Source organism: Columba livia, chromosome 2, assembly GCF_036013475.1.
Source record: "Columba livia isolate bColLiv1 breed racing homer chromosome 2, bColLiv1.pat.W.v2, whole genome shotgun sequence".
In the NCBI taxonomy this organism is placed as follows: Eukaryota; Metazoa; Chordata; class Aves; order Columbiformes; family Columbidae; genus Columba; species Columba livia.
Window position 1 is genome coordinate 76,273,137 of NC_088603.1, and position 17,415 is coordinate 76,290,551.

Genomic DNA, 17,415 nt, shown 5'->3' on the forward strand with positions numbered 1-17,415 from the left:
TTCTCTGTCTAAACAGACAGGGACCCACGTGCTTCCAATCTCACCAGGGAATAATAAAAAAAAAAAAAAACCTGCAGAAGAGGAAAAAGTAATACATTTTCCCATTGCTGTTTTTCCTCCCTTTCCCCCGTATTTTTTCCTACTGTGCACTACTGATTACTGAATTTTAAGATCAGAATGAACAATTAACTGCCTAATTATTCCAGTCACACCAAGCCACAATGAAATCTTTATTCAGTGTTTACTGCAATCTTTGGCAGAGACTGTCTTGCTGTTTTTAAACCCAGAAGAACTGCTCCCTTTGGCTCCCCTCAGCATCAGCTGCCTGGGTTTCAGAGCTGGATGCCAATAATCAGCCTCCTTTTTCTCTTCCAAAGTGGCTATTTTTTTTTAAGGGTGAAAAGACCTATTCTCATCAACTCCCCATATATTCTGCCTGATTTATGTCCCAGCCACTAGGTCTCTTCCTTCCGTATCTTTTACCATTTGTGTTCCCCCCTCATCCCCTTCGCGCCGCTCCCGCGGCGCCCGCCGAGCACCGGAGCCCCCGGACCCCCCGAGGTGGAAGCGGGGGGGCGAGGGGAGGGTTGCGCTTCTTCTTCGGGAGCCCCGGCGAGGAGAGGAGACGGGAGGTAGTTTCCAGCTCCTGCTGTGAAGCACCCCCTCTCCCACACATCTTTTTCTATAGGCTTTCCGCTTTCTGCAGAATCCCCCCGCGGCGGCTCCCCGCCGTCTCCGCCCCGGGACAGCCGGAGGGAGCCGCTCCGTGCCCCGGGCGGTTACTTCTGTCGCCGCTCCGCCTCTCCGACGGGCTCCCGGGTACCAACGGCGAGCCCCGGCGCCGGGACACCCCCTGCCCTGCCCTGCCCTGCCCTATCGAGCGCAGCTCTGCCTGCTACGGCAGTGCACCTGAAGTGGGGGAAGATTGTCCCAGGCAAACTCCAGAGCGACCCGGTGTGGGCTCGCTCCGTCCCTCACCGCCTCTTCCTGGCCCCCTGATTGAGGCTGGTCAGCTAAAGGGCTGGGGAAAGAAGAAAAGGGGGGGAAAAAAAAAAGAAGGAACCAAAAAAACCCCATCAAACAAACCAACCAACCAAAAAAAACCAAAAGCAACCCTGCAAAAAGAACATACCAAATAAAATTAAAAAATAAAGAGGGAGAGAAGAAGAAAAAAAGAAGAAAGAAAATTAAAAAAAAAAGAAAAAGGAAAGGGGGAAAAGAAAAAAAATAAATAAAAGAAACAAAAATGAAGAAAAAGAGGAAAGAAAAAGGGGAAAAAATAGCTGGAAAAAAAAAAAAAAGAAGAAGAAAAAGTCCCCGAAGGCTAGGACGGGTTACCTTGCGGTACGGAGAAGCTCCCGGCTGCCTTCCTGGCGATGGGACTTCCCTCCTCCGCCGGGTGCGCCTTTCACATCACCGCGCCCCCCTGTCGCTCCTTCCGCAGGGGCCGCGCACCGCTGCCGCTCTCTGCTGGCTCTGGCTGCGGAGGGGGGCTGAGGGAGGAGGGGGGGGCGCTGCGCGGAACTGCGCGGGGCTGCGCGGCGGGCTGGGCGAGGGCGGAGGGGGAGGAAGAAGAGGAGGGAGCCCAGTGGCCGCCCCGTTCCCCGGAGCTGCCCCCTCTGCAAGTGGCCGCCGCTGCCCCCGGCTCCGCTCTCCCTCAATATCGCGGCGGGTCTAACGCTACCGCGGGGACCTGCGGGAAGCGATTGGTGCCGGGGAGCTGCGCCCTCCTCCGCCCCGCTCTCCCGCCCCCCTTCCCGGGGAAACCCCCCCACCAGCTGATGCCCCCGGGCCCCATGCAGGTCCCCGGCTGCGGGAAAAGGAGCCCCGTGTCTCCCCTTTGCAGGGCTTTTTACATCTCGAGAGGATTTCAAAACGCACCACACGGGCTGTGAGAAAATGGGCTGCTGAGGCTGACGAAAAGTAATACTGGGGAGGCGAAGCGTTGCTTTATTTAACAAAAAGGCTACGGACATGAAAGCTGAATTTCTTCAGAAGGCTCAGTTTTAGTTAATAAACATCCTGAGACTAATGTCAGAGCTACTTTTATGAGGGTAAATAGTACGGTTTCCTGGAGGGATTGTGTAAGACTTTGGAAAAACAACCAAATAATAAAGGGGTTTTACATCCACTTTTAAAGATCATTTCAATGTTCATAAAAGCTGCCACATTTGCTGTTATACTCTCTACCCACAGAACAACCGCAGCAAAGGCAGCAGCAGGGCAAGGCATCCTCTCTGCCTGCCCTATTTGCCTCAACCTCAACCTGACATAACTAGGAGGGCAGATATTTCTTAACCTACCTCTGTGCAAGCCTTCACCTTTCTGTACAGTGTGGGAAGGTGGCAAACTTGTACCAACTTTGATGACCTGTATGTGTGAAAGAAATTGGGAAACTTGTGCACTTGGGTACGAGAAGGTTATTACCTCAGTAATAGCTCCCTGTAGTAATAACTTTTTTTCCTGGCAGCACAGAGCCCATTCCCCATCTCAGTTAAATTGGTAAACCTCAAGCAACTCTGCTAAGCTTGGAGCAGAGCTGTGCCCTGGCAGTCTGTGGCCAAGCCAGTGACTGGCAGTAGGAGACTCTAAATCTCATTATCAATTCCTTGGGATGCTGCCAGTCCTTCAACAATTAGATCTTGAGATGAAGATTCAGATTATAGTCAAGATTTGGGTTTTTTCCTCTTCAGATTTGCACTAATGATTATTTGCAGAGCTAAGGTCACGCTGGCTAGTTTTCTGGCCCTGCATTTTTCATATTGATCACAGCACAGACATTCCAGCATTACAAAAGAAAAAGGGCAGTCAGATCTCTGGAGAGAAGTTGTTGGAAGTTTGTAAACTGGCAAAATGCCCCAAACAAATGATGAATTACAGCTATGGTAAATGAATACTTTGATGTGTTGGGGAGCAATAAGATGGTCTCTCAGTTTCCTCTATTGAATGTTCATTTTTGGACTCCTCAGGCTGATTGAACAATTTTAGCGTAACAGTCCAAGGAGGCAGAAATGGCTCTTGTCAGCATTGCTTGTCAGCATCAGAGGCTTGGTACTCTTCTGACAATGGTAAGGCAAAACATGCCCCTCAGTACCACTTTTACCCAATAATAGGACAGAATACTTGTAATAACATCCTGGAAAGTTATCAGTACACCATTACCACTGGCAGACTGATTACAAGAGCAATGACCTCTTGCTAGAATTGAGCTGGTTTTCGAGTCAGTATGTAATTTTTTCCAGGCTAAGATTTTATTCACAATACTTACTTCTTGCAGTATATACACGCATCTCCATTTCTCTGCTTCCATATAGTATGCTTAAAATATGTCTGATTATAATTTAAAAGGCTAAGCAGATGCCACTTGAAAAGTTTGCATCTCAGGTTGAGAGCAGTCTGTGAATTTGTTTTATTCCCCAAGTTGGACTGCAGAAAGGGAAAAAAAATAGAATGAAATACATAGTATAATTTTAATGGTATGGCAGCTGCAGTTGGTGCTCTTTGATTATTGCATATACCACAGCACCATGGAAAAAATGCAGATACTGTCAATTGCTTAAGGTCATAATTTGGAATTAATGTATAGTACATAATGCAGCATTCATGTATGACACAGAAAACCCAAGAGAATTCTATGATACACAGAATCACAGTATTGGAAAAAATCTACACATTGAATACACAAGCTCCTCAGTTTCACATGTACAACTGAATGGATTATCCAAACATTGTGTTTACTAAAGCAGATGTGGCTGTACAATCTAATTTCTGACTTGTGTGTTGTCTTCCTTCATAGGGACACCTTTCAGTTATATGTCTGTGACTTATCTTTCCTAAGAGCTGTTACATGATATACAGTAAAACAGGAGGAACTTACATTTCCATTGAGTGTCTCATGTTCCCCCACCCAGTACAGGGCTGATTCATGCAATCTGAAGAGTGCTCTCCTGTGCTTCTGAAATCAGAGTTGAGAGTACATTGCAAAGAATGTGTCTTTTAACTCACCTGCATCAGCTTTGTATGTTTTCAACCACCGGGCTTTTTCAGGAAAAATGAGGAAAGTTTTCAGACATTCACATGCGGAATGCACATATGTACAGAACAGGTGGATGAAGACCTATCTCATCTTCTTCCTCAAAAACAAAAAATAAAATTACAATCTTAAATAAACTGACCCTAACTCTCAAGCTTCACATGAACCATAAAAATAAGTTCTTGAATATAGAGGATTTTATTGAGCACAGTTGTGATTAGATGTCCTTATGTGAAAGGACTGAGTCTTTTCTCTCCAATTCTTGATGTTCTCCCTGCTACCATACTATACATAATGCTTAAATCATGCGAAAGAGTAAAATATACTAAAGAATGCAGCATGCTGAGTAGTTTTAAAATTTAGAGGCTTTCCAAGAGATGAAAGAAACATTTTGCTACCACTATTTGAACAAGAGAATTTTTATGCTGCAAGCTATTTACACTGTTCTCCTATGAGGAAAACTTGGAAGAAACAGCATTATGTATAGGTATGGCTTATGTGTTCATATAGTTTTCTGTCTTGCAGGACTGAAATTAGGAATGAGTTACAAGTGACCTAAATGACAGAGGTGAAAGAACAAGAGAAGGGAAATCTGAAAAACAACTATTTTCCACTTTTGTGTTGTCATTTGATATCATACAACAGCTTTTATATTTCTGTCTTATACTGCTGCCTCACTCTATCCAGGTCTGTTCATGACTCTTTCAACAAAACAAACATTTTTTGATTTTGTAGATGCAAGCTGTGTTGTGGTATCACTCTACAGGTGGCTAACATGAAACGCTCATTCTTTACAAATTTTACAAATACTAGAATCAGATGTTTGCACCAGGAAGTGTAAGAGGAATTGATACAATGTAGATTGTGTAGCACCTTCACAGCTTTTTCAAATACTGGGTGCTCCTCTAACCATTTATTTGCTTTTGCAGTTAATTGTGTTAAGCTGCACTGATACTGATTGTGCAATAATTATCACAGCTTTTCAAACTGCAACAATTTCAGGGTGCTATATGTTCTATTTGAGAAAGGAAATAGGTTAATATTAACTAAAAAGAATTCTGTATCCCAAATGATAAAATGAGGCCATCACCCAAACCCAAAAAGTTTCCAAAGCAATAAAACGAAACTGCACATTGCTGAAGGTGTGACGTATCGATACATATATAACAACAGGAATGGTGAAAAGAATAAGTACGACCATAAAAATCACATCCACTTTTGTAAAATGTTACTAAACCAGTAATAGGAATAGCTTTCAAGTTGTTATGTCCACAGGCAAGCATGTGTACCCAAGAAAGCCCCAAATGCCACAGACTACAGTGGTGAAACTCCTGAATTGCTACATGATCTGTTTAAAAAGTGCGTTTGCACATGAAACCCAGCAAAGAACTTAAAATAACAACAGCACAGCAGAAGCAGAGACATACGTCTGTGGATGTACCTTGGCACCTGTCATTCAAGAGGCTTCAAGACCCTACCTTCTCAGTTACATGTCTTTCTTTTTGCCTTCATTCTCCCTTTCTTCCAGGTAATCAGTGATGAGTCCCCATGCCTAGCTCAGCATGAGGGCCTGAGTCTTCATCCTTTTCAGAGGGTTACCTGAGCTTACCTCTGTCAGGCAAACTTTTTAAAGGTCTCCTCCCTCAGAACTGTGTGTCTTGGCTCTGCTTCTTTCCTTGGTTTGCACTACTCAGTCACTTAAAATGGTGAGTTGTCTTCTACACTGCTTAATGTAGGGTAAGGGAAGGCCAATCCAACACAGCTTTCTTCTTAGCCACCTGTTCTCCTACCTTTGTTGAAGAAAATCTTATTCAAACATGTATTCAAACCTATTGGCCACTTGTCAGCGTTGCCTTGTTGTGGACTATCCCTTGCTCTTTAAAATAAAGCCTTTGTTAAAATAAAGCCTTTGATTAGATGTCCTTATGTGAAAGGACTGAGTCTTTTCTCTCCAATTCTTGATGTTCTCCCTGCTACCATACTATACATAATGCTTAAATCATGCGAAAGAGTAAAATATACTAAAGAATGCAGCATGCTGAGTAGTTTTAAAATTTAGAGGCTTTCCAAGAGATGAAAGAAACATTTTGCTACCACTATTTGAACAAGAGAATTTTTATGCTGCAAGCTATTTACACTGTTCTCCTATGAGGAAAACTTGGAAGAAACAGCATTATGTATAGGTATGGCTTATGTGTTCATATAGTTTTCTGTCTTGCAGGACTGAAATTAGGAATGAGTTACAAGTGACCTAAATGACAGAGGTGAAAGAACAAGAGAAGGGAAATCTGAAAAACAACTATTTTCCACTTTTGTGTTGTCATTTGATATCATACAACAGCTTTTATATTTCTGTCTTATACTGCTGCCTCACTCTATCCAGGTCTGTTCATGACTCTTTCAACAAAACAAACATTTTTTGATTTTGTAGATGCAAGCTGTGTTGTGGTATCACTCTACAGGTGGCTAACATGAAACGCTCATTCTTTACAAATTTTACAAATACTAGAATCAGATGTTTGCACCAGGAAGTGTAAGAGGAATTGATACAATGTAGATTGTGTAGCACCTTCACAGCTTTTTCAAATACTGGGTGCTCCTCTAACCATTTATTTGCTTTTGCAGTTAATTGTGTTAAGCTGCACTGATACTGATTGTGCAATAATTATCACAGCTTTTCAAACTGCAACAATTTCAGGGTGCTATATGTTCTATTTGAGAAAGGAAATAGGTTAATATTAACTAAAAAGAATTCTGTATCCCAAATGATAAAATGAGGCCATCACCCAAACCCAAAAAGTTTCCAAAGCAATAAAACGAAACTGCACATTGCTGAAGGTGTGACGTATCGATACATATATAACAACAGGAATGGTGAAAAGAATAAGTACGACCATAAAAATCACATCCACTTTTGTAAAATGTTACTAAACCAGTAATAGGAATAGCTTTCAAGTTGTTATGTCCACAGGCAAGCATGTGTACCCAAGAAAGCCCCAAATGCCACAGACTACAGTGGTGAAACTCCTGAATTGCTACATGATCTGTTTAAAAAGTGCGTTTGCACATGAAACCCAGCAAAGAACTTAAAATAACAACAGCACAGCAGAAGCAGAGACATACGTCTGTGGATGTACCTTGGCACCTGTCATTCAAGAGGCTTCAAGACCCTACCTTCTCAGTTACATGTCTTTCTTTTTGCCTTCATTCTCCCTTTCTTCCAGGTAATCAGTGATGAGTCCCCATGCCTAGCTCAGCATGAGGGCCTGAGTCTTCATCCTTTTCAGAGGGTTACCTGAGCTTACCTCTGTCAGGCAAACTTTTTAAAGGTCTCCTCCCTCAGAACTGTGTGTCTTGGCTCTGCTTCTTTCCTTGGTTTGCACTACTCAGTCACTTAAAATGGTGAGTTGTCTTCTACACTGCTTAATGTAGGGTAAGGGAAGGCCAATCCAACACAGCTTTCTTCTTAGCCACCTGTTCTCCTACCTTTGTTGAAGAAAATCTTATTCAAACATGTATTCAAACCTATTGGCCACTTGTCAGCGTTGCCTTGTTGTGGACTATCCCTTGCTCTTTAAAATAAAGCCTTTGTTTCTTACACCTCTTCTTAAACCTAATTCTCAGTTTATCATTTTAGTCTTGTTTTGGTCTATTGTCTCTTTGAAGGGATGTAAGGTTCAACATCTTTCTCAAGAGCTGTTCTTAGGGAGGACACTGAATTGAACACAGACTTCTATCTCTGCCTGTTCTAAAAAGACCATCACCATGGTTTACTCTATCGATATCTTCAGGGGAGTAATTTGCTACCCCTATTTGTCTGGAGCCACTGAGGAAAACACTGCCTCTTCTTCCACTGACAGATGCATTAGCTTTTCCTTCACACTGAGGCTTTAAAACTCCACAGCAGTAGCAAGGAATCGTAAGAGTAAGAATCAGCTTGGCCTTGTCCTGGCCTCTCCCTGACAGCACCATTTCAGTTTGTTTGTTTTTCATCATACAGCATGTGGAATTTCCAAATGCAAAATACCGTTTAATTACTATTTTATTTACTTTAAAAAAAATTTCTGCAAGGACTTTTCTTATGGAGTGCTGATGAGCAGCTCTTCTGCTTTTCCAGCCATTTAGTAAAACACTTCTGAATCTCTCTAACTGCACCAGTTAGGCAAAAGAAGTGTATCGTTTGCTGTAGTATATCAGCCACAGGATATGGTGTGTGTACTATGGACAAACCACAGGTAGTGTGCTGACTGGTATACAAGAAAATGTCAAATTCCTAGCTACGCCCTTTTCTGCAGTGAGAGAACTGTAGGTAATGAAGGATTGTCTTCTCACTGTGCAAGATGACAGGGGCTAATGAGAAAGGAATAAGGTGAAGAAGAAAAAACACCTCAGATCTCTCTATACGAATACTAAAAGGAACAGGCTTCTATTGTCAGAACTTAGCCAGTGACGTCTACGCTTGGGCTGCTTTTCCTGATTGCACTGGATGTCACAATACAAAAATGCAGCATAACTCTGATTGCCCAGCACTGTTCGTGTTCTCTCTATGGGAACTGGGCAGCGATTTTTCTTTGAATACATCATTTACAGCTTGCTACAGTGATTCTGCAAAGTCAATACATATCCTTAGCACAAAGCAAAGAATGAAGGGCATTATGGAGAAAGAAAGACACTACAGTGACAGAGAAAGATGAATTCCACTGCACAAGCACATTACAGGTTCCATTCATAGGAATAATTTTTTTTTTTTTTTAAACACAAAGTATTTTTCAAAATACATGTAATATGGTTATCTTTAAAAAGCTCTTGTGTGCAGCCTGCATGTCACTACTGACATAAACTCTCTGGCAGTGAATTATCATATGATTATGTATTGTGCAAAGAAGATCTATTTATTGATTCAAGTCACATATATTTGCAAGGCAAGTTTCATAGACACAGGTAATATTTTTTATTAGAGCAACTGATTAGAATGGAAAGACATATCAGGCACACAAGCCCTGCTTAGAACAAAAGGTGATCTGTTTTTTTCCCTGGGTACTCAAGCTGGCTTCATAAAAGATGTTATTTCTCCTCGCAAACTTATCTTCTGTTACAGCCTTAGATCACTGTGACTGTTACAATGCTGCTAGTTATGTAATTATAAAATACCTATTTGGGAACCTGGTTACTCCTCTGCATTATTAATAGCATCTGACATTTTCTCACTACTGTATTGGGAATACTCTTAGACAAAATCTTCTCCTGACCACCTGGAGTAATCAAATTACAGCCTACAAGGGTTAAGGAAGATTATGGAAAGCAATTTTCAGCCACATGGTATTAAGCCATGCTAGAAGTAGTTTGCCAGAAAGCAGTTACATCCCTCGGACTTGCAGTAGGTATACCCTGTCACTCCCATGTCTTACTGCATGTAACAAAAAGAGCCTTATATTTGCCTCTTCCTTGAGATCACTGCTGTTGCAGAGAGTGGTTTTGAGTCCGTATTTTCTAAGTGGACTTCAGGGCTAAATAAGGAATAAATGAAAGATAAGCCAGACAGGGTCCTCAGTCTCCTGTCCTGACTCAGTTAAGATTTAGGATTTTCAATGGATGCTTGGCTTGAGAGTCAGAAATCCACCTCATTTTTGGAGAAACACAGCAACTTTTTCATTTTGAAATCTACATGATAACCACTAAGAAATTTCATTGTAGTTTAGAGTGATCTCACTAACTGTGCCCTTCCCCTGTTTTTCATGCATGTTTCTTCTGCACTGTGGTTCTGCTGAGGGCCAGAGACAAAGATCTCAGGGATTTTCTGGACAGTCACCTGCAAGTCCTGGCCAACCAAGGGCAAATAGTCTCACAGTGGGGATACACTTTGGTGAAGGGCACAAACATCCCTTGGTGCACCTGGAGCCTGAGCAGTGGCTCTGAGGGCAAAGCTCTGCACCAGAACTAGTGAATTTTCTCTGAGCAGGGAACAGAGCATGGGAGATCACTGGGGAGCAGAAATGGGTGCACTGGAGTCCTCTGCAGAAATGCTCACTGACCTGCTGTAAGCAGAGCAGTGTGAACAATGCCAAACTGTCAACTACGTCAATAAGGAGAAGTTTTAGTCTCATCTCACTCCTTCACAAGTCCCACTGACAGGTAACAATTGAACACGTCCTTAACTCTGGAAGAGAGGAATCTATTTTGTAGTGTGCCAAAGGCATGATCTAGACAAATCGTGCCTATATTTTATTTGAACCCATCACAATACAACATAACAAGGCATTTCAATTACCTCGACAAGCTACCCGTACAACTTTATCATTTCAGTTTTTCATCCCTTTTGTCCAACCCGGCATTTCTCCTATATATCACTGTAAATCTCATCAGTCCCAGCCTAGTTTAGGCTAATAAATTTCAGTCACCAACTCAAGCCTAATGAAAAGGGGAAGCCAAAGGCCCCAATTATTGCCTTGGGCCTCGAGTTCACCCCTCTGAACAGGGATGTGAAGGGGCTTCATCCCTGTTGGCTCAGGGATGGGTACGGCACAGAGGGAGGCAGAGCTGCTGAGTCCCATTGCAGTGAGCCGGGCTGTGGGGTCAGGCCACCCCAGAAACAGAACCATGTGTTCCCCTAAAGCCCAGTTCAGGCAATAGATTGAAATTCACAATGCCAGAGTGCAGTCTTAGTTGGTGTATGTAGAGCCCAAAGACAGAGCAGAGCGTGCACGTCTGGAGTGACATATTTAACCACAGTAACTTTTGTGGTCTTCTGGTATGCTATTCCTGTCTTCAAGGAGGGGGATAAGTTAGGCAGGAAAACAGTTATTTGCATATTAGCTGGAAACGTGAGAAAAAACTAATTTTGTACCATAATTATGTTTTTTCTAGAAGACAGTGATAAAGCTTACGGTTTTCAAAGATTTTATGGATATACAGAAGAGGCAAACAAGTTAAAATAATACTGCAAATCAACATACTTATATGTTTATTAATTCTGACTAAAATTTGCCATCTGTGACTGAGTGTTTTACTAAATAAACCCCACAAATTATAGATTATTGTAGCTAAGAATCTTCATGGCACTGTGTTCTTAAGATCTGGTACTGAAATAGCTCCACTGTAAATGAATATTTACAATAAAAGTATGCTCATAAAAGTTCCAAAGCATTTTCTAGTGACAGTCTGTTCAACTATTTAGTGATTTGAAAGAAAACTCTCCAAGAAAAGCTCCATATCAGTGCAGTACATAAAATATAGAAATGTACGAAAAATGACAAAGGCAGTATGTTACCGTTGAGATGCCTCTAACTTGATTGCTAAGCTGGTTGAAGTAGCTTTTCATAAATGAAATATGTCCTCAGTTTTCCTAGAATAGATAGAATAAGAGCAAAGTCAACAAAAGGTCTCTTTTTTATTTTCCTTTGAAGACATTACTTTCTCTGGAATATAGTAAAAATCTGTGTTGAGGGCATGTTTGCTAATTCTGAGGCAAGTGTTCACAAGCAGACCCATAAGAGACTAATTTACATGCTTAAGGGCAATAGAAACTTGGTTTTGCATATGTAAATGTACCTGCTCAGCGTAAGAAGTGGGCTTTCCAGTATGCCCATGTGTGAGCTGAGTTTACAGGCTTAAAAAAAAAAACAAAAGAGTATGATCTGCTACTGCTGTCGCTGTAGCTGTTGTCAGAACACAATTCAGGTGGAAAACCTCAAGACACCTATCAGACCAAATCCTGTGGACCTTACTCAAGCAAAAAATCTTGTTGATGTCAACAAACATTTTCCCCAAAGAATGTATACACAATTGAGCCTTTTTTATACATTCATATTTTAGTATCATCGAATATCTGCAACAAAAACAAAATAGGTTTTCTTCTTTAACTCAGGGGTCAAGGCACTGGGGAACAAAAAATAAAAAATGCCCCCATTTAAATCCAGATACGGACTACCGCTATAATTTTAGGATACGTTGGGAGGGTTTGAATTTTCTAGGAGAGTAGAGAGAACGGTTTGAAGAGCAAGTTCCTTTAAAGACAAGTCACAATGGTCAGATATGTGAGTATTACCCACTCAGAATTTTTTTTTTTTACAAAGCAATGATTTTAATATAAGAAGCCTGCACTTAATGTCTAAAAGGTTCAAAATAATAACTGTTAATCAACAAACCTGCAGCTTGGGTGCTTTTTTTGGTATTATTTAGGACTATAGCCACACAAAGGCAAATTCTGTCAAAGACGGTATGTTCTCATGGCAAATTCCACTTGGGGTCCGTTTGGTGGAAATGACACACACTTCAGTTTCCAGGTCTCACAACCTCCCTAGCACGGACTTCAAGTTTAGAGTTTTAAGCTAAGCAAACCACAACGAACTGTCATGACACAGAGAGTTTTGCCCTTGGTAGCACCTTTGGATCCAACAGCTGGAGAGAAGAGAGAAGATCCCAGTCACCTTCTGTAGAGGAAGGGTGTCTGCTAGAGATAAATATAAAAGGAGCAAAGAGAACATTTTCAGGAAGCACCTTACTGGTTGTCATAGTCAAAGCCTCAGTGAAAAACCATGAAAAAGAGTTTCCAGAGAGCTCAACCTACTTTCAAATTCAGCAGACAATTTTAGCAACAATAAAGAGGAGACAGGTCTGGACATTTTCGAATGCTTTCTGAAATGTTGAAATAGTCCCCAGTCCAAAACTGTGCTGCATATTTGAAGGTAAGATTTGTGTTTGTTTGAAAAAGAAAGAATATTAAAAAAGAAAATTAAAAGATAAAAGATTAAAAACTACCCAACGATTTCTAAATGAAAAAAGACATCTATTTTTAAAATATCTGTAGAAGAGACATCACTCTTTACTAAACTCTAATTTATCATAATGTAAATGGTTTAATTAATGTTTAATGATAGAGCACTTTCCACAGGAACTGATCTCCAAATACGTTGCTGCAGAAAAGGAATCTGGTACCCTGAGAAATACATTTATGTGAGACGGGACAAATGTGTGGTTCAATGTAAGTGATTTGAGCTCCAACAAAGTCAAGAAAATGATGTTGATTTCCACAAGTTTACTACCTGCAAATGATATTACAAATAACACATATTATCTTAGAGCTTATCTTGTACATCTCTGTGTGTTTATGTCTTGGTAGCTCTTTTTGTCTTCTGATGACATAAACTGACTTTGTGGAATCACTGAATTACATCGCTTCAGGCAAGTACGTGTAAACTACAATTTTTGCAGTGCTACCCTCTAATGCTATGTACTCTGTGGGCAAATGTCACCAGTCTAGTAGCTGCTAAGTTATGTAGCAATACTCACACTAGATAAAATGAAGTGACTACAAGAAAATTCCCAGTACTCAATGATGTTATTTAATAAAGTAGCTTACTAAAGGAAGCCAAAAACTCCAACTGATAAACTCCCTGTAGACATAGCAAGAGGAAATTTGAAGTTATGCAAAAAGTTCATATGAAGACAGATTTCCTCCAATTTTATAGTACTGTAAACATTGAGAGTATGACAGAAACTAAGTGAAAGATTGAAGTAGTGTTTGCAGCTTTTCTTGCTTGATATTTTTCCTTCTCCTTGACGACTTTTCAAGTTTCTTTCTTCTACACAATAAGGAAACAAAACAAAAGAGATTTTTATTTCTAGATTTCTCCAAAGGGTGGAGTTTCTAACAGATGATATAATTTTGCAAGTGTTTTGGAGGCTGTGTCAGTCACAGGGCTATTCTTGGTATAGCCACTGGCAATTCAAGAGCAAAGCAGAATGAATTCTGGAGCCAGAAGATGACCAAATACCTCTAAGTCAAATTCTAAGTAGGTGGAATGATCTGTAGGAAATAATTACTAAATCAAACTATAATAGTATTTGGCATAGAACTGTCTGCCAAGTGGAGATACACAAGTAAATCTAGGTGCTATGATTTTATTTTCTTGAGATATACTTTTAAATATAAAGAGTTTTTGACTTTTTACATATATCTTTTTCATTTTTTAGCTTTTGGAGATGCATGGATGTTGTTTTCAGCTACAGTAAATTTGCTGCTCATACAGCTTTAGCTCAACCCTTACCTATACTGGCTCTATTGCAATTCAACAACACGTTTAAGTTCAACATCAATGTAACTGTTTTCTGAATTAGTTACCTACATGCAAATTTATAATTTGCTTTCAATTTCTTCACTAGTTCCATCATATGGTACATGTACTCCAGGCAATTTAAGCTAACTCAGCCAGTTTGTCTCCTGCAATGAAGGGCCCATTTCCTTCAGTGACAATTTATGTTAATGATAATCAGATGCTTTTTTAATTAACAATGACCTACAAGCATCCTAATATATTTCTCTCTCTCCCCAATGGTAGTTTTTTACAAGACTGTGTCACTCCATTTCATTTGAAACTTGAGGGATCTTATATTTGTTCAGACAGCACAGGTCCCACAGCCCCTTCATTTTTGCTTTCACAGCATTTATGTTCCAATTTCCCTGTCAGTGTGCATAGCTCTAGAAACAATAGCACAGTGTGGGGCTGAGGGCAGAGCTGTGTTGGCTCCAGCAGTGTAGAATTGATCTTCACATGTGCAGCAGCTTCACGATTGCCCAGATTCACTGGACTTCCTACACATACCTAGAGTGGTGCCATATTACACATACAGAAGTAAACGTGCCTTGGTCACAGTACCAAAATGGCAAGGTTATATGCTATCAGTAATAGCCATGATGTAGAAGAAAACCAGTAAAAGTAGGCAGTAGAGACAGTAGACATATATATATATATGTACACACATAAAAGACTAAAATGTAATTCCTTTTATCCTAGGACATCTGCATTTCTAAGAAATAATACTATGTATAAATTGCTTCAATGCAGAAGAATACAGTCTGTAATCTTGCCTCTTCCACAGGAAAAAAAAAAAATTCAACTAGGCTATTTTTCAGAATTGTTTTAGTTTCTTTTCCAGAGCCTTTTTTTTTTTTTCTGCACTTCTTGTCTGACAGCGCTATTGCTACCCAAGAGACTGCAGGGAGCTGCCTGGACAGCAGATCGCAGGTGGCAGCAAAAATGTGCCCCTTTCTCAGCTGTTCTGCTTCACACACTGGCATGTTAGTACAAATCTGCTTTTCTCTTTGACTTCTGCTAATAATGCAGGAGCATGACCTGTGCTGGCTGATGCACTGTGGATGTTGTGCTCCCTGCCTTCCCTGCTCCAAATGCAACAGCCTCCTGCAGAGAGCAGGACACACGTCCAGCTAAAGCAAGCGGGATTTGGACATATGCTGCAGATCAGAAGTATCTAGCAGGGAGTCAGCATCTTTTTACAATGTCTGATCGCAGCCTGATCACATGCCTACAAGTCTTGTTCTGAAGTCTTTAGAAAACTCTGCCCTGGTGAGACCCCATCTGGAATATTGTGTCCAGTTCTGGGCCCCTCACTTCAAGAAGGACAGGGAACTGCTGGAGAGGGCCCAGCGTAGGGCAACAAAGATGATTAAGGGAGTGGAGCACCTCCCTTATGAAGAAAGGCTGAGGGAGCTGGGTCTCTTTAGTTTAGAGAAGAGGAGACTGAGGGGTGACCTTATATATAAAGGGTGAGTGCCACGAGGATGGAGCCAGGCTCTTCTTGGTGGCAAACAATGATAGGACAAGGGGTAATGGGATCAAGCTGGAACACAAGAGGTTCCACTTAAATTTGAGAAAAAACTTCTTCTCAGTGAGGGTGACAGAGCACTGGAACAGGCTGCCCAGGGAGGTTGTGGAGTCTCCTTCTCTGGAGACATTCAAAACCGGCCTGGACATGTTCCTGTGTGACCTCACTTAGGTGTTCCTGCTCCAGCAGGGGGATTGGACTAGATGATCTTTTGAGGTCCCTTCGAATCCCAAACATACTGTGATACTGTGAAACAGGTTTCCAGTTGGTGCTATTTCCAAGTCAAGGCCATGTGGATGCAACAATATTCCTTCAGTAGCGAGGGAAGGGATGTGAGCTCATTCATGTCCTAATACGCTTTTTAACAGGAGAAAGGGAGACAACTGGATGCAATGATACGCTCATGAGTTGCATTTTGGAGAGTTAAATATCTTCTCACATCCATGTATCCTTACTCTAGCCTGTAGATACTCACTATTGGTTTTAACGTTTTGGACCACTGTTTAGATAACTGGGGCTTTTTCAATACAGCTCCTGTAAATTAACCTACAATAAGGAAGGTCCCAGTTGATGTCAGACAACCCTTGCCATGGTCACTATAACAGAAAAACTTCACTTAGCAAAGAGATTTTCGGCATATTGCCAAACAGTGATCCGGCTCTGGAGGCAGAAGAAAGATGACTTTTGTGGCTGGTGGACCTAACAAATTGTTTTGGGTACTAAGAATTTTATTAACCCAGTTGGGAGCTGATAAATACCTGATCTGGACCACAGGAACCAGAGACACACCCAGGAGAAAGAATCAGCATTTCATCCAATTCTGAAGCTGAAAAACAGTGTGTGGGTGTGGAGGGGGATGTTTTGTTTTATACTCGTTGGCACTATCTGATCATCAAAGCTTAGCTGATGATTCATATGGCACCCCAAAGTTTTATCCCATTTTGACAAATTCGGCAGTGTACTTCACAGATTGGTGCTGTACATTATGCTGATTTTTTTTTTTTTTTTTTCCTTTTAATTGGCTTTGTCAGTCACGAACAAACTTGCATAATTTGTGAATTTGCAAATAAGAGTATTTTTTTTCTTTCAAGGGAAAGCTACACAAATGAAGACTTCATGTACCAGTCTGACAATAATTTTATATGAAGCATGTCAGAAACTCAGATTTTGGACAATTGACTGTAATTGAAACAGAATTACTGCAGAAAATTCCTGATACTAGGACTCAGGAGGAGGTATTAAAAATCAGAGAAGGGGCAATCAGAGAACCAGAAGAATTGAGGATTAAGGACTTCAGACTGTCAAATGGATGCCCTAGTTGATAGGTTATCATTTATTCTGAGCATTTGGGCTCTTACATGACATGAGTAGAGCACAGATTTTTATTCTACCTTAAATGAATCCAAGAAATACTTTACATTTTGCCAAATCAGAATAAATTATTCAGTTTTCACTTGCTTTCTGTCAGGTCTGTTACCTGAAACCTATGTAAAATTAAGTCATTCCTGAAGAAAAAGCTAGGTGTTAAAATGTGCCGGGAACTTCAGTGTTTCTTTCCTGGCATCACATTTGCCTGCCAGCCTGCAGGAAAGATGTTGCTGATGGAGAAGAGAATGGAAGGAGACTATGAACAGGCAGTTCTTGGAAGCAAAAATGGAAATTCAGCAAATTGCACTGCAGATTTTTGCCTGAGCTCCGAGACATGACAGCACACTGGCTAGTAAAGGACATGCCTATCCTCTTCAGCATATTGGCCGTCT

At 41.0% G+C, this 17,415-nt stretch overlaps 1 protein-coding gene across 2 annotated transcripts in view; it reads right to left on the reverse strand.

Annotated features, from left to right (window-relative positions):
• Window positions 1-1,817, reverse strand: part of CDH20 (cadherin 20) — a 119,600-nt gene extending 117,783 nt beyond the window's left edge. Inside the window, exon 1 of one of the 2 annotated variants that reach the window (XM_065052585.1) lies at window positions 1,339-1,817. The gene's annotated coding sequence lies outside the window, so the exon portion shown is untranslated. The remainder of the gene's footprint in view (window positions 1-1,338) is intronic. The other variant, XM_065052584.1, reaches the window with a different exon arrangement.
• Window positions 1,818-17,415: the final 15,598 nt, after the last annotated feature.